Source organism: Maylandia zebra, linkage group LG3 (genome assembly GCF_041146795.1).
Source record: "Maylandia zebra isolate NMK-2024a linkage group LG3, Mzebra_GT3a, whole genome shotgun sequence".
Classification (NCBI taxonomy): Eukaryota; Metazoa; Chordata; class Actinopteri; order Cichliformes; family Cichlidae; genus Maylandia; species Maylandia zebra.
In genome coordinates, this window is record NC_135169.1 from 52577815 (window position 1) to 52592457 (window position 14643).

Here is a 14643-nt window from a genome sequence, read left to right on the forward strand (position 1 = left end):
CTCCACACCAGGGCCTGTGGCTCTTGCTCAGGCCACTTACACCACACCAGGGCCTGTGGCTCTTGCTCAGGCCACTTACACCACACCAGGGCCCGTGGCTCTTGCTCAGGCCACTCATATCACACCAGGCCCTGTGCTTCTGGCCGAGGCCATCTTCACCAAACCAGGCCCTGTGCTGCTAGCTGTGGCCATGTACAACACACCAGGCCCTGTTCTGGTTCCTGAGGCCATCTTCAACAATCCAGGGCCTGTGCTGTTGGATAAATGCTAAACTGAGCCTTTGGGTTAGGGTATTATGCAAACATGCAGGTATGGTTATAGGATTGTCTTCGTAACTTCAGGTACTTGCCACCTAATCACTTGAATCCATAAATTGAGACATTGTGCTGGGGCCAGCAGCTTACGGCCATACCACCCTGAGCACGCCCGACCTCGTCTGATCTCGGAAGCTAAGCAGGGCTGGGCTTGGTTAGTACTTGGATGGGAGACTTCCTTGGAATACCTGGTGCTGTAAGCCTTTCATTTTCATGTCATTGAACCGCTTTTGATCCAGAGAAGGGGTGTATTAAAAGACCAAAAGCAGCTGCCCATTAATGAGGGCACATTAACGACATTGCTTTTGGCTCTTTTCCAATGTCTTGTGCTGCTAGCTGATGCCACCTACACCACACCAGGGCCTGAGTGACCGGCTGGGGCCACTTACACCATATCAGGGCCTGTGGCTCTGGCTGAGGCCACTTACACCACACCAAGGCCTGTGGCTGCTGGCTGAGGCCACCTACACCACACCAGGGCCTTAGTTGCTATTGAGGCCAATTACACCACACCAGGGTCTGTGGCTCTTGCTCAGGCCACTTACACCACACCAGGGCCTGTGGCTGCTGGCTGAGGCCACTTACACCACACAAGGGCCTGTGGCTGCTGGTTGAGACCACTTACACCACACCAGGGCCTGTGGCTCTTGCTCAGGCCACTTACACCACACCAGGGCCTGTGGCACTGGCTGAGGCCACTTACACCACACCACGGCCTTATTTGCTTCTGAGGCCACTTACACCACACCAGGGCCTGTGGCTGCTGGCTGAGGCCACATACACCACACCAGGGCCTTAGTTGCTATTGAGGCCAATTACACCACACCAGGGCCTCTGGCACTGGCTGAGGCCACTTACACCACACCAGGGCCTGTGGCTGCTGGCTGAGGCCACTTACACCACACCAGGGCCTGTGGCTGCTGGATGAGGCGACTTACACCACACCAAGGCCTGTGGCTGCTGGCTGAGGCCACTTACACCACACCACGGCCTTAGTTGCTATTGAGGCCACTTACACCACACCAGGGCCTGTGGCTGCTGGCTGTGGCCATGTACACCACACAAGGGCCTGTGGCTGCTGGCTGAGGCCACTTACACCACACCAGGGCCTTAGTTGCTATTGAGGCCAATTACACCACACCAGGGCCTGTGGCTGCTGGCTGAGGGCACTTACACCACACCAGTGCCTGTGGCTTCTGGCTGAGGCCACTTACACCACACCAGGGCCTGTGGCTGCTGGCTGAGGCCACCTACACCACACCAGGGCCTTAGTTGCTATTGAGGCCAATTACACCACACCAGGGTCTGTGGCTCTTGCTCAGGCCACTTACACCACACCAGGGCCTGTGGCTGCTGGCTGAGGCCACTTACACCACACCAGGGCATTAGTTGCTATTGAGGCCAATTACACCACACCAGGGTCTGTGGCTCTTGCTCAGGCCACTTACACCACACCAGGGCCTGTGGCTCTGGCTGAGGCCACTTACACCACACCAGGGCCTTAGTTGCTATTGAGGCCACTTACACCACACCATGGCCTGTGGCTCTGGCTGAGGCCACTTACACCACACCAGGGCCTGTGGCTCTGGCTGAGGCCACTTACACCACACCAGGGCCTTAGTTGCTATTGAGGCCAATTACACAACACCAGGGCCTGTGGCTCTTGCTCAGGCCACTCATATCACACCAGGGCCTGTGCTTCTGGCCGAGGCCATCTTCACCAAACCAGGCCCTGTGCTGCTAGCTGTGGCCATGTACAACACACCAGGCCCTGTTCTGGTTCCTGAGGCCATCTTCAACAATCCAGGGCCTGTGCTGTTGGATAAATGCTAAACTGAGCCTTTGGGTTAGGGTATTATGCAAACATGCAGGTATGGTTATAGGATTGTCTTCGTAACTTCAGGTACTTGCCACCTAATTACTTGAATCCATAAATTGAGACATTGTGCTGGAGCCAGCAGCTTACGGCCATACCACCCTCAGCACCCCTGACCTCATCTGATCTCGGAAGCTAAGCAGGGCTGGGCTTGGTTAGTACTTGGATGGGAGACTTCCTTGGAATACCTGGTGCTGTAAGCCTTTCATTTTCATGTCATTGAACCGCTTTTGATCCAGAGAAGGGGTGTATTAAAAGACCAAAAGCAGCTGCCCATTAATGAGGGCACATTAACGACATTGCTTTTGGCTGTTTTCCAATGTCTTGTGCTGCTAGCTGATGCCACCTACACCACCGCAGGGCCTGAGTGACCGGCTGGGGCCACTTACACCACATCAGGGCCTGTAGATCTGGCTGAGGCCACTTACACCACACCAGGGCTTGTGGATGCTGGATGAGGCGACTTACACCACACCAAGGCCTGTGGCTGCTGGCTGAGCCCACCTACACCACACCAGGGCCTGAGTGACCGGCTGCGGCCACTTACACCACATCAGGGCCTGTGGCTGCTGGCTGAGGCCACTTACACCACACCAGGGCCTGTGGCTGCTGGCTGAGGCCACTTACACCACACCAGGGCATTAGTTGCTATTGAGGCCAATTACACCACACCAGGGCCTGTGGCTCTGGCTGAGGCCACTTACACCACACCAGGGCCTGTGGCTGCTGGATGAGGCGACTTACACCACACCAGGGCCTGTGGCTGCTGGCTGAGGCCACTTACACCACACCAGGGCCTTAGTTGCTATTGAGGCCACTTACACCACACCAGGGCCTGTGGCTGCTGGCTGAGGCCACATACACCACACCACGGCCTTATTTGCTTCTGAGGCCACTTACACCACACCAGGGCCTGTGGCTGCTGGCTGAGGCCACTTACACCACACCAGGGCCTGTGGCTGCTGGCTGAGGCCACCTACACCACACCAGGGCCTTAGTTGCTATTGAGGCCAATTACACCACACCAGGGTCTGTGGCTCTTGCTCAGGCCACTTACACCACACCAGGGCCTGTGGCTCTGGCTGAGGCCACTTACACCACACCAGGGCCTTAGTTGCTATTGAGGCCACTTACACCACACCATGGCCTGTGGCTCTGGCTGAGGCCACTTACACCACACCAGGGCCTGTGGCTGCTGGCTGAGGCCACTTACACCACACCAGGGCCTTAGTTGCTATTGAGGCCACTTACACCACACCATGGCCTGTGGCTCTGGCTGAGGCCACTTACACCACACCAGGGCCTGTGGCTCTGGCTGAGGCCACTTACACCACACCAGGGCCTTAGTTGCTATTGAGGCCACTTACACCACACCATGGCCTGTGGCTGCTGGCTGAGGCCACTTACACCACACCAGGGCCTGTGGCTCTGGCTGAGGTCACTTACACCACACCAGGGCCTGTGGCTGCTGGCTGAGGGCACTTACACCACACCAGTGCCTGTGGCTGCTGGCTGAGGCCACTTACACCACACCAGTGCCTGTGGCTGCTGGCTGAGGTCACTTACACCACACCAGGGCCTGTGGCTGCTGGCTGAGGGCACTTACACCACACCAGTGCCTGTGGCTTCTGGCTGAGGCCACTTACACCACACCAGGGCCTGTGGCTCTTGCTCAGGCCACTTACACCACACCAGGGCCTGTGGCTGCTGGCTGAGGCCACTTACACCACACCAGTGCCTGTGGCTGCTGGCTGAGGCCACTTACACCACACCAGGGCCTGTGGCTGCTGGCTGAGGGCACTTACACCACACCAGTGCCTGTGGCTGCTGGCTGAGGTCACTTATACCACACCAGGGCATTAGTTGCTATTGAGGCCAATTACACCACACCAGGGTCTGTGACTCTTGCTCAGGCCACTTACACCACACCAGGGCCTGTGGCTGCTGGCTGAGGCCACTTACACCACACCAGGGCCTGTGGCTGCTGGCTGAGGCCACTTACACCACACCAGGGCCTGTGGCTGCTGGCTGAGGTCACTTACACCACACCAGGGCATTAGTTGCTATTGAGGCCAATTACACCACACCAGGGTCTGTGACTCTTGCTCAGGCCACTTACACCACACCAGGGCCTGTGGCACTGGCTGAGTCCACTTACACCACACCAGGGCCTGTGGCTGCTGGCTGAGGTCACTTACACCACACCAGGGCCTGTGGCTGCTGGCTGAGGCCACTTTCACCACACCAGGGCCTGTGGCTGCTGGCTGAGGTCACTTACACCACACCAGGGCCTGTGGCTGCTGGCTGAGGGCACTTACACCACACCAGTGCCTGTGGCTTCTGGCTGAGGCCACTTACACCACACCAGGGCCTGTGGCTGCTGGCTGAGGCCACTTACACCGCACAAGGGCCTGTGGCTGCTGGCTGAGGCCACCTACACCACACCAGGGCCTGTGGCTCTTGCTCAGGCCACTCATATCACACCAGACCCTGTGCTTCTGGCCGAGGCCATCTTCACCAAACCTGGCCCTGTGCTGCTTGCTGTGGCCATGTACAACACACCAGGCCCTGTGCTGGTTCCAGAGGCCATCTTCAACAATCCAGGGCCTGTGCTGTTAGATAAATGCCAAACTGAGCCTTTGGGTTATGGTATTATGCAAACATGCATGTATGGTTATAGGATTGTCTTCGTAACTTCAGGTACTTGCCACCTAATCAGTTGAATCCATAAATTGAGACATTGTGCTGGGGCCAGCAGCTTACGGCCATACCACCCTGAGCACGCCCGACCTCGTCTGATCTCGGAAGCTAAGCAGGGCTGGGCTTGGTTAGTACTTGGATGGGAGACTGCCTGGGAATACCTGGTGCTGTAAGCCTTTCATTTTCATGTCATTGAACCGCTTTTGATCCAGAGAAGGGGTGTATTAAAAGACCAAAAGCAGCTGCCCATTAATGAGGGCACATTAACGACATTGCTTTTGGCTGTTTTCCAATGTCTTGTGCTGCTAGCTGATGCCACCTACACCACACCAGGGCCTGAGTGACCGGCTGGGGCCACTTACACCACATCAGGGCCTGTGGCTCTGGCTGAGGCCACTTACACCACACCAGGGCCTGTGGCTGCTGGCTGAGGCCACTTACACCACACCAGGGCCTGTGGCTGCTGGCTGAGGCCACCTACACCACACCAGGGCCTTAGTTGCTATTGAGGCCACTTACACCACACCAGGGCCTGTGGCTGCTGGCTGAGGCCACATACACCACACCAGGGCCTTAGTTGCTATTGAGGCCAATTACACCACACCAGGGCCTGTGGCTCTTGCTCAGGCCACTTACACCACACCAGGGCCTGTGGCTGCTGGCTGAGGCCACTTACACCACACCACGGCCTTAGTTGCTATTGAGGCCACTTACACCACACCAGGGCCTGTGGCTGCTGGCTGAGGCCACATACACCACACCACGGCCTTATTTGCTTCTGAGGCCACTTACACCACACCAGGGCCTGTGGCTGCTGGCTGAGGCCACATACACCACACCAGGGCCTTAGTTGCTATTGAGGCCACTTAATCCACACCAGGGCCTGTGGCACTGGCTGAGGCCACTTACACCACACCAGGGCCTTAGTTGCTATTGAGGCCAATTACACCACACCAGGGTCTGTGGCTCTTGCTCAGGCCACTTACACCACACCAGGGCCTGTGGCTGCTGGCTGAGGCCACTTACACCACACCAGGGCATTAGTTGCTATTGAGGCCAATTACACCACACCAGGGCCTGTGGCTGCTGGCTGAGGCCACCTACACCACACCAGGGCATTAGTTGCTATTGAGGCCACTTACACCACACCAGGGCCTGTGGCTGCTGGCTGAGGCCACCTACACCACACCAGGGCATTAGTTGCTATTGAGGCCAATTACACCACACCAGGGTCTGTGGCTCTTGCTCAGGCCACTTACACCACACCAGGGCCTGTGGCACTGGCTGAGGCCACTTACACCACACCAGGGCCTGTGGCTCTGGCTGAGGCCACTTACACCACACCAGGGCCTGTGGCTGCTGGCTGAGGCCACTTACACCACACCAGGGCCTGTGGCTGCTGGCTGAGGCCACTTACACCACACCAGTGCCTGTGGCTTCTGGCTGAGGCCACTTACACCACACCAGGGCCTTAGTTGCTATTGAGGCCAATTACACCACACCAGGGTCTGTGACTCTTGCTCAGGCCACTTACACCACACCAGGGCCTGTGGCACTGGCTGAGGCCACTTACACCACACCAGGGCCTGTGGCTGCTGGCTGAGGCCACTTACACCACACCAGGGCCTGTGGCTGCTGGCTGAGGCCACTTACACCACACCAGGGCCTGTGGCTGCTGGCTGAGGGCACTTACACCACACCAGTGCCTGTGGCTTCTGGCTGAGGCCACTTACACCACACCAAGGCCTGTGGCTCTTGCTCAGGCCACTCACATCACACCAGGCCCTGCGCTTCTGGCCGAGGCCATCTTCACCAAACCAGGCCCTGTGCTGCTAGCTGTGGCCATGTACAACACACCAGGCCCTGTGCTGGTTCCTGAGGCCATCTTCAACAATCCAGGGTCTGTGCTGTTAGATAAATGCTAAACTGAGCCTTTGGGTTAGGGTATTATGCAAACATGCAGGTATGGTTAAAGGATTGTCTTCGTAACTTCAGGTACTTGCCACCTAATCAGTTGAATCCATAAATTGAGACATTGTGCTGGGGCCAGCAGCTTACGGCCATACCACCCTGAGCACGCCCGACCTCGTCTGATCTCGCAAGCTAAGCAGGGCTGGGCTTGGTTAGTACTTGGATGGGAGACTGCCTGGGAATACCTGGTGCTGTAAGCCTTTCATTTTCATGTCATTGAACCGCTTTTGATCCAGAGAAGGGGTGTATTAAAAGACCAAAAGCAGCTGCCCATTAATGAGGGCACATTAACGACATTGCTTTTGGCTGTTTTCCAATGTCTTGTGCTGCTAGCTGATGCCACCTACACCACACCAGGGCCTGAGTGACCGGCTGGGGCCACTTACACCACATCAGGGCCTGTGGCTGCTGGCTGAGGCCACTTACACCACACCAGGGCCTGTGGCTGCTGGCTGAGGCCACTTACACCACACCAGGGCATTAGTTGCTATTGAGGCCAATTACACCACACCAGGGTCTGTGGCTCTTGCTCAGGCCACTTACACCACACCAGGGCCTGTGGCACTGGCTGAGGCCACTTACACCACACCAGGGCCTGTGGCTGCTGGCTGAGGCCACTTACACCACACCAGGGCCTGTGGCTCCTGGATGAGGCTACTTACACCACACCAAGGCCTGTGGCTGCTGGCTGAGGCCACTTACACCACACCAGGGCCTTAGTTGCTATTGAGGCCACTTACACCACACCAGGGCCTGTGGCTGCTGGCTGTGGCCATGTACACCACACCAGGGCCTGTGGCTGCTGGCTGAGGCCACATACACCACCCCAGGGCCTTAGTTGCTATTGAGGCCACTTACACCACACCAGGGCCTGTGGCTGCTGGCTGAGGCCACTTACACCACACCAGGGCATTAGTTGCTATTGAGGCCAATTACACCACACCAGGGCCTGTGGCTCTGGCTGAGGCCACTTACACCACACCAGGGCCTGTGGCTGCTGGATGAGGCGACTTACACCACACCAAGGCCTGTGGCTGCTGGCTGAGGCCACTTACACCACACCAGGGCCTTAGTTGCTATTGAGGCCACTTACACCACACCAGGGCCTGTGGCTGCTGGCTGAGGCCACATACACCACACCACGGCCTTATTTGCTTCTGAGGCCACTTACACCACACCAGGGCCTGTGGCTGCTGGCTGAGGCCACTTACTCCACACCAGGGCCTGTTGCTCTTGCTAAGGCCACTTACACCACACCAGGGCCTGTGGCTCTTGCTCAGGCCACTTACTCCACACCAGGGCCTGTGGCTCTTGCTCAGGCCACTCATATCACACCAGGCCCTGTGCTTCTGGCCGAGGCCATCTTCACCAAACCAGGCCCTGTGCTGCTAGCTTTGGTCATGTACAACACACCAGGCCCTGTTCTGGTTCCTGAGGCCATCTTCAACAATCCAGGGCCTGTGCTGTTGGATAAATGCTAAACTGAGCCTTTGGGTTAGGGTATTATGCAAACATGCAGGTATGGTTATAGGATTGTCTTCGTAACTTCAGGTACTTGCCACCTAATCAGTTGAATCCATAAATTGAGACATTGTGCTGGGGCCAGCAGCTTACGGCCATACCACCCTGAGCACGCCCGACCTCGTCTGATCTCGGAAGCTAAGCAGGGCTGTGCTTGGTTAGTACTTGGATGGGAGACTGCCTGGGAATACCTGGTGCTGTAAGCCTTTCATTTTCATGTCATTGAACCGCTTTTGATCCAGAGAAGGGGTGTATTAAAAAACCAAAAGCAGCTGCCCATTAATGAGGGCACATTAACGACATTGCTTTTGGCTGTTTTCCAATGTCTTGTGCTGCTAGCTGATGCCACATACACCACACCAGGGCCTGAGTGACCGGCTGGGGCCACTTACACCACATCAGGGCCTGTGGCTGCTGGCTGAGGCCACTTACACCACACCAGGGCCTGTGGCTGCTGGCTGAGGCCACTTATACCACACCAGGGCATTAGTTGCTATTGAGGCCAATTACACCACACCAGGGTCTGTGGCTCTTGCTCAGGCCACTTACACCACACCAGGGCCTGTGGCACTGGCTGAGGCCACTTACACCACACCACGGCCTGTGGCTGCTGGCTGAGGCCACTTACACCACACCAGTGCATTAGTTGCTATTGAGGCCAATTACACCACACAAGGGTCTGTGGCTCTTGCTCAGGCCACTTACACCACACCAGGGCCTGTGGCACTGGCTGAGGCCACTTACACCACACCAGGGCCTGTGGCTGCTGGCTGAGGCCACTTACACCACACCAGGGCCTGTGGCTGCTGGCTGAGGCCACTTACACCACACCAGGGCCTGTGGCTGCTGGCTGAGGCCACTTACACCACACCAGTGCCTGTGGCTTCTGGCTGAGGCGACTTACACCACACCAAGGCCTGTGGCTGCTGGCTGAGGCCACTTACACCACACCAGGGCCTTAGTTGCTATTGAGGCCACTTACACCACACCAGGGCCTGTGGCTCCTGGCTGAGGCCACATACACCACACCACGGCCTTATTTGCTTCTGAGGCCACTTACACCACACCAGGGCCTGTGGCTGCTGGCTGAGGCCACCTACACCACACCAGGGCCTTTGGCTGCTGGCTGAGGCCACTTACACCACACCAGGGCCTTAGTTGCTATTGAGGCCAATTACACCACACCAGGGTCTGTGGCTCTTGCTCAGGCCACTTACACCACACCAGGGCCTGTGGCTGCTGGCTGAGGCCACTTACACCACACCAGGGCCTGTGGCTGCTGGCTGAGGCCACATACACAACACCAGGGCCTTAGTTGCTATTGAGGCCAATTACACCACACCAGGGCCTGTGGCACTGGCTGAGGCCACTTACACCACACCAGGGCCTGTGGCTGCTGGCTGAGGCCACTTACACCACACCAGGGCCTGTGGCTGCTGGCTGAGGCCACTTACACCACACCAGGGCCTCTGGCTCTGGCTCAGGCCACTCATATCACACCAGACCCTGTGCTTCTGGCCGAGGCCATCTTCACCCAACCAGGCCCTGTGCTGCTAGCTGTGGCCATGTACAACACACCAGGCCCTGTGCTGGTTCCAGAGGCCATCTTCAACAATCCAGGGCCTGTGCTGTTGGATAAATGCCAAACTGAGCCTTTGGGTTAGGGTATTATGCAAACATGCAGTTATGGTTATAGGATTGTCTTCGTAACTTCAGGTACTTGCCACCTAATCACTTGAATCCATAAATTGAGACATTGTGCTGGGGCCAGCAGCTTACGGCCATACCACCCTGAGCACCCCCGACCTCGTCTGATCTCGGAAGCTAAGCAGGGCTGGGCTTGGTTAGTACTTGGATGGGAGACTGCCTGGGAATACCTGGTGCTGTAAGCCTTTCATTTTCATGTCATTGAACTGCTTTTGATCCAGAGAAGGGGTGTATTAAAAGACCAAAAGCAGCTGCCCATTAATGAGGGCACATTAACGACACTGCTTTTGGCTGTTTTCCAATGTCTTGTGCTGCTAGCTGATGCCACCTACACCACACCAGGGCCTGAGTGACCGGCTGGGGCCACTTACACCACATCAGGGCCTGTGGCTCTGGCTGAGGCCACTTACACCACACCAGGGCCTGTGGCTGCTGGCTGAGGCCACTTACACCACACCAGGGCCTGTGGCTGCTGGCTGAGGCCACCTACACCACACCAGGGCCTGAGTGACCGGCTGCGGCCACTTACACCACATCAGGGCCTGTGGCTGCTGGCTGAGGCCACTTACACCACACCAGGGCCTGTGGCTGCTGGCTGAGGCCACTTACACCACACCAGGGCCTTAGTTGCTATTGAGGCCAATTACACCACACCAGGGTCTGTGGCTCTTGCTCAGGCCACTTACACCACACCAGGGCCTGTGGCTGCTGGCTGAGGCCACTTACACCACACCAGGGCATTAGTTGCTATTGAGGCCACTTACACCACACCAGGGCCTGTGGCTGCTGGCTGAGGCCACCTACACCACACCAGGGCATTAGTTGCTATTGAGGCCAATTACACCACACCAGGGTCTGTGGCTCTTGCTCAGGCCACTTACACCACACCAGGGCCTGTGGCACTGGCTGAGGCCACTTACACCACACCAGGGCCTGTGGCTCTGGCTGAGGCCACTTACACCACACCAGGGCCTGTGGCTGCTGGCTGAGGCCACTTACACCACACCAGGGCCTGTGGCTGCTGGCTGAGGCCACTTACACCACACCAGGGCCTGTGGCTGCTGGCTGAGGCCACTTACACCACACCAGTGCCTGTGGCTTCTGGCTGAGGCCACTTACACCACACCAGGGCCTGTGGCTCTTGCTCAGGCCACTCACATCACACCAGGCCCTGCGCTTCTGGCCGAGGCCATCTTCACCAAACCAGGCCCTGTGCTGCTAGCTGTGGCCATGTACAACACACCAGGCCCTGTGCTGGTTCCTGAGGCCATCTTCAACAATCCAGGGCCTGTGCTGTTAGATAAATGCTAAACTGAGCCTTTGGGTTAGGGTATTATGCAAACATGCAGGTATGGTTAAAGGATTGTCTTCATAACTTCAGGTACTTGCCACCTAATCAGTTGAATCCATAAATTGAGACATTGTGCTGGGGCCAGCAGCTTACGGCCATACCACCCTGAGCACGCCCGACCTCGTCTGATCTCGGAAGCTAAGCAGGGCTGGGCTTGGTTAGTACTTGGATGGGAGACTTCCTTGGAATACCTGGTGCTGTAAGCCTTTCATTTTCATGTCATTGAACCGCTTTTGATCCAGAGAAGGGGTGTATTAAAAGACCAAAAGCAGCTGCCCATTAATGAGGGCACATTAACGACATTGCTTTTGGCTCTTTTCCAATGTCTTGTGCTGCTAGCTGATGCCACCTACACCACACCAGGGCCTGAGTGACCGGCTGGGGCCACTTACACCACATCAGGGCCTGTGGCTCTGGCTGAGGCCACTTACACCACACCAGGGCCTGTGGCTGCTGGCTGAGGCCACTTACACCACACCAGGGCCTGTGGCTGCTGGCTGAGGCCACCTACACCACACCAGGGCCTTAGTTGCTATTGAGGCCAATTACACCACACCAGGGTCTGTAGCTCTTGCTCAGGCCACTTACACCACACCAGGGCCTGTGGCTGCTGGCTGAGGCCACTTACACCACACCAGGGCCTGTGGCTGCTGGCTGAGGCCACCTACACCACACCAGGGCCTTAGTTGCTATTGAGGCCAATTACACCACACCAGGGTCTGTGGCTCTTGCTCAGGCCACTTACACCACACCAGGGCCTGTGGCTGCTGGCTGAGGCCACTTACACCACACCAGGGCATTAGTTCCTATTGAGGCCACTTACACCACACCAGGGCCTGTGGCTGCTGGCTGAGGCCACCTACACCACACCAGGGCATTAGTTGCTATTGAGGCCAATTACACCACACCAGGGTCTGTGGCTCTTGCTCAGGCCACTTACACCACACCAGGGCCTGTGGCACTGGCTGAGGCCACTTACACCACACCAGGGCCTGTGGCTGCTGGCTGAGGCCACTTACACCACACCAGGGCCTGTGGCTGCTGGCTGAGGCCACTTACACCACACCAGGGCCTGTGGCTGCTGGCTGAGGCCACTTACACCACACCAGTGCCTGTGGCTTCTGGCTGAGGCCACTTACACCACACCAGGGCCTGTGGCTGCTGGCTGAGGCCACCTACACCACACCAGGGCCTTAGTTGCTATTGAGGCCAATTACACCACACCAGGGTCTGTGGCTCTTGCTCAGGCCACTTACACCACACCAGGGCCTGTGGCTGCTGGCTGAGGCCACTTACACCACACCAGGGCATTAGTTGCTATTGAGGCCACTTACACCACACCAGGGCCTGTGGCTGCTGGCTGAGGCCACCTACACCACACCAGGGCATTAGTTGCTATTGAGGCCAATTACACCACACCAGGGTCTGTGGCTCTTGCTCAGGCCACTTACACCACACCAGGGCCTGAGTGACCGACTGGGGCCACTTACACCACATCAGGGCCTGTGGCTCTGGCTGAGGCCACTTACACCACACCAGGGCCTGTGGCTGCTGGCTGAGGCCACTTACACCACACCAGGGCCTTAGTTGCTATTGAGGCCAATTACACCACACCAGGGCCTTAGTTGCTATTGAGGCCAATTACACCACACCAGGGCCTGTGGCTGCTGGCTGAGGCCACTTACACCACACCAGGGCATTAGTTGCTATTGAGGCCACTTACACCACACCAGGGCCTGTGGCACTGGCTGAGGCCACTTACACCACACCAGGGCCTGTGGCTGCTGGCTGAGGCCACCTACACCACACCAGGGCATTAGTTGCTATTGAGGCCAATTACACCACACCAGGGTCTGTGACTCTTGCTCAGGCCACTTACACCACACCAGGGCCTGTGGCACTGGCTGAGGCCACTTACACCACACCAGGGCCTGTGGCTGCTGGCTGAGGCCACCTACACCACACCAGGGCATTAGTTGCTATTGAGGCCAATTACACCACACCAGGGTCTGTGGCTCTTGCTCAGGCCACTTACACCACACCAGGGCCTGTGGCACTGGCTGAGGCCACTTACACCACAACAGGGCCTGTGGCTGCTGGCTGAGGCCACCTACACCACACCAGGGCATTAGTTGCTATTGAGGCCAATTACACCACACCAGGGTCTGTGGCTCTTGCTCAGGCCACTTACACCACACCAGGGCCTGTGGCACTGGCTGAGGCCACTTACACCACACCAGGGCCTGTGGCTCTGGCTGAGGCCACTTACACCACACCAGGGCCTGTGGCTGTTGGCTGAGGCCACTTACACCACACCAGGGCCTGTGGCTGCTGGCTGAGGCCACGTACACCACACCAGGGCCTGTGGCTGCTGGCTGAGGCCACTTACACCACACCAGGGCCTGTGGCTGCTGGCTGAGGCCACTTACACCACACCAGTGCCTGTGGCTTCTGGCTGAGGCGACTTACACCACACCAGGGCCTGTGGCTCTTGCTCAGGCCACTCACATCACACCAGGCCCTGCGCTTCTGGCCGAGGCCATCTTCACCAAACCAGGCCCTGTGCTGCTAGCTGTGGCCATGTACAACACACCAGGCCCTGTGCTGGTTCCTGAGGCCATCTTCAACAATCCAGGGCCTGTGCTGTTAGATAAATGCTAAACTGAGCCTTTGGGTTAGGGTATTATGCAAACATGCAGGTATGGTTAAAGGATTGTCTTCGTAACTTCAGGTACTTGCCACCTAATCAGTTGAATCCATAAATTGAGACATTGTGCTGGGGCCAGCAGCTTACGGCCATACCACCCTGAGCACGCCCGACCTCGTCTGATCTCGGAAGCTAAGCAGGGCTGGGCTTGGTTAGTACTTGGATGGGAGACTTCCTGGGAATACCTGGTGCTGTAAGCCTTTCATTTTCATGTCATTGAACCGCTTTTGATCCAGAGAAAGGGGTGTATTAAAAGACCAAAAGCAGCTGCCCATTAATGAGGGCACATTAACGACATTGCTTTTGGCTGTTTTCCAATGTCTTGTGCTGCTAGCTGATGCCACCTACACCACACCAGGGCCTGAGTGACCGGCTGGGGCCACTTACACCACATCAGGGCCTGTGGCTGCTGGCTGAGGCCACTTACACCACACCAGGGCATTAGTTGCTATTGAGGCCAATTACACCACACCAGGGTCTGTGGCTCTTGCTCAGG

The 14643-nt window shown here is 57.3% G+C and overlaps 7 non-coding genes and 1 pseudogene across 7 annotated transcripts; all 8 read left to right on the forward strand.

Annotated features, from left to right (window-relative positions):
• The first annotated feature begins 398 nt into the window (after nucleotides 1-398).
• Nucleotides 399-517, forward strand: LOC143417162 (5S ribosomal RNA). The gene has a single exon (XR_013097379.1). It is a non-coding gene; the product is annotated as a 5S ribosomal RNA (ribosomal RNA).
• A 1757-nt stretch (nucleotides 518-2274) lies between these two features.
• On the forward strand, nucleotides 2275-2393 carry LOC143417527 (5S ribosomal RNA; annotated as a pseudogene).
• Nucleotides 2394-4947: 2554 nt separating this feature from the next.
• LOC143417802 (5S ribosomal RNA) lies at nucleotides 4948-5066 on the forward strand. The gene has a single exon (XR_013097950.1). It is a non-coding gene; the product is annotated as a 5S ribosomal RNA (ribosomal RNA).
• A 1876-nt stretch (nucleotides 5067-6942) lies between these two features.
• Nucleotides 6943-7061, forward strand: LOC143417383 (5S ribosomal RNA). Its single transcript, XR_013097604.1, has one exon. It is a non-coding gene; the product is annotated as a 5S ribosomal RNA (ribosomal RNA).
• Nucleotides 7062-8469: 1408 nt separating this feature from the next.
• LOC143417428 (5S ribosomal RNA) lies at nucleotides 8470-8588 on the forward strand. Its single transcript, XR_013097649.1, has one exon. It is a non-coding gene; the product is annotated as a 5S ribosomal RNA (ribosomal RNA).
• Nucleotides 8589-10155: 1567 nt separating this feature from the next.
• On the forward strand, nucleotides 10156-10274 carry LOC143417879 (5S ribosomal RNA). Its single transcript, XR_013098027.1, has one exon. It is a non-coding gene; the product is annotated as a 5S ribosomal RNA (ribosomal RNA).
• A 1253-nt stretch (nucleotides 10275-11527) lies between these two features.
• LOC143417164 (5S ribosomal RNA) lies at nucleotides 11528-11646 on the forward strand. Its single transcript, XR_013097381.1, has one exon. It is a non-coding gene; the product is annotated as a 5S ribosomal RNA (ribosomal RNA).
• Nucleotides 11647-14228: 2582 nt separating this feature from the next.
• On the forward strand, nucleotides 14229-14347 carry LOC143417848 (5S ribosomal RNA). The gene has a single exon (XR_013097995.1). It is a non-coding gene; the product is annotated as a 5S ribosomal RNA (ribosomal RNA).
• Nucleotides 14348-14643: the final 296 nt, after the last annotated feature.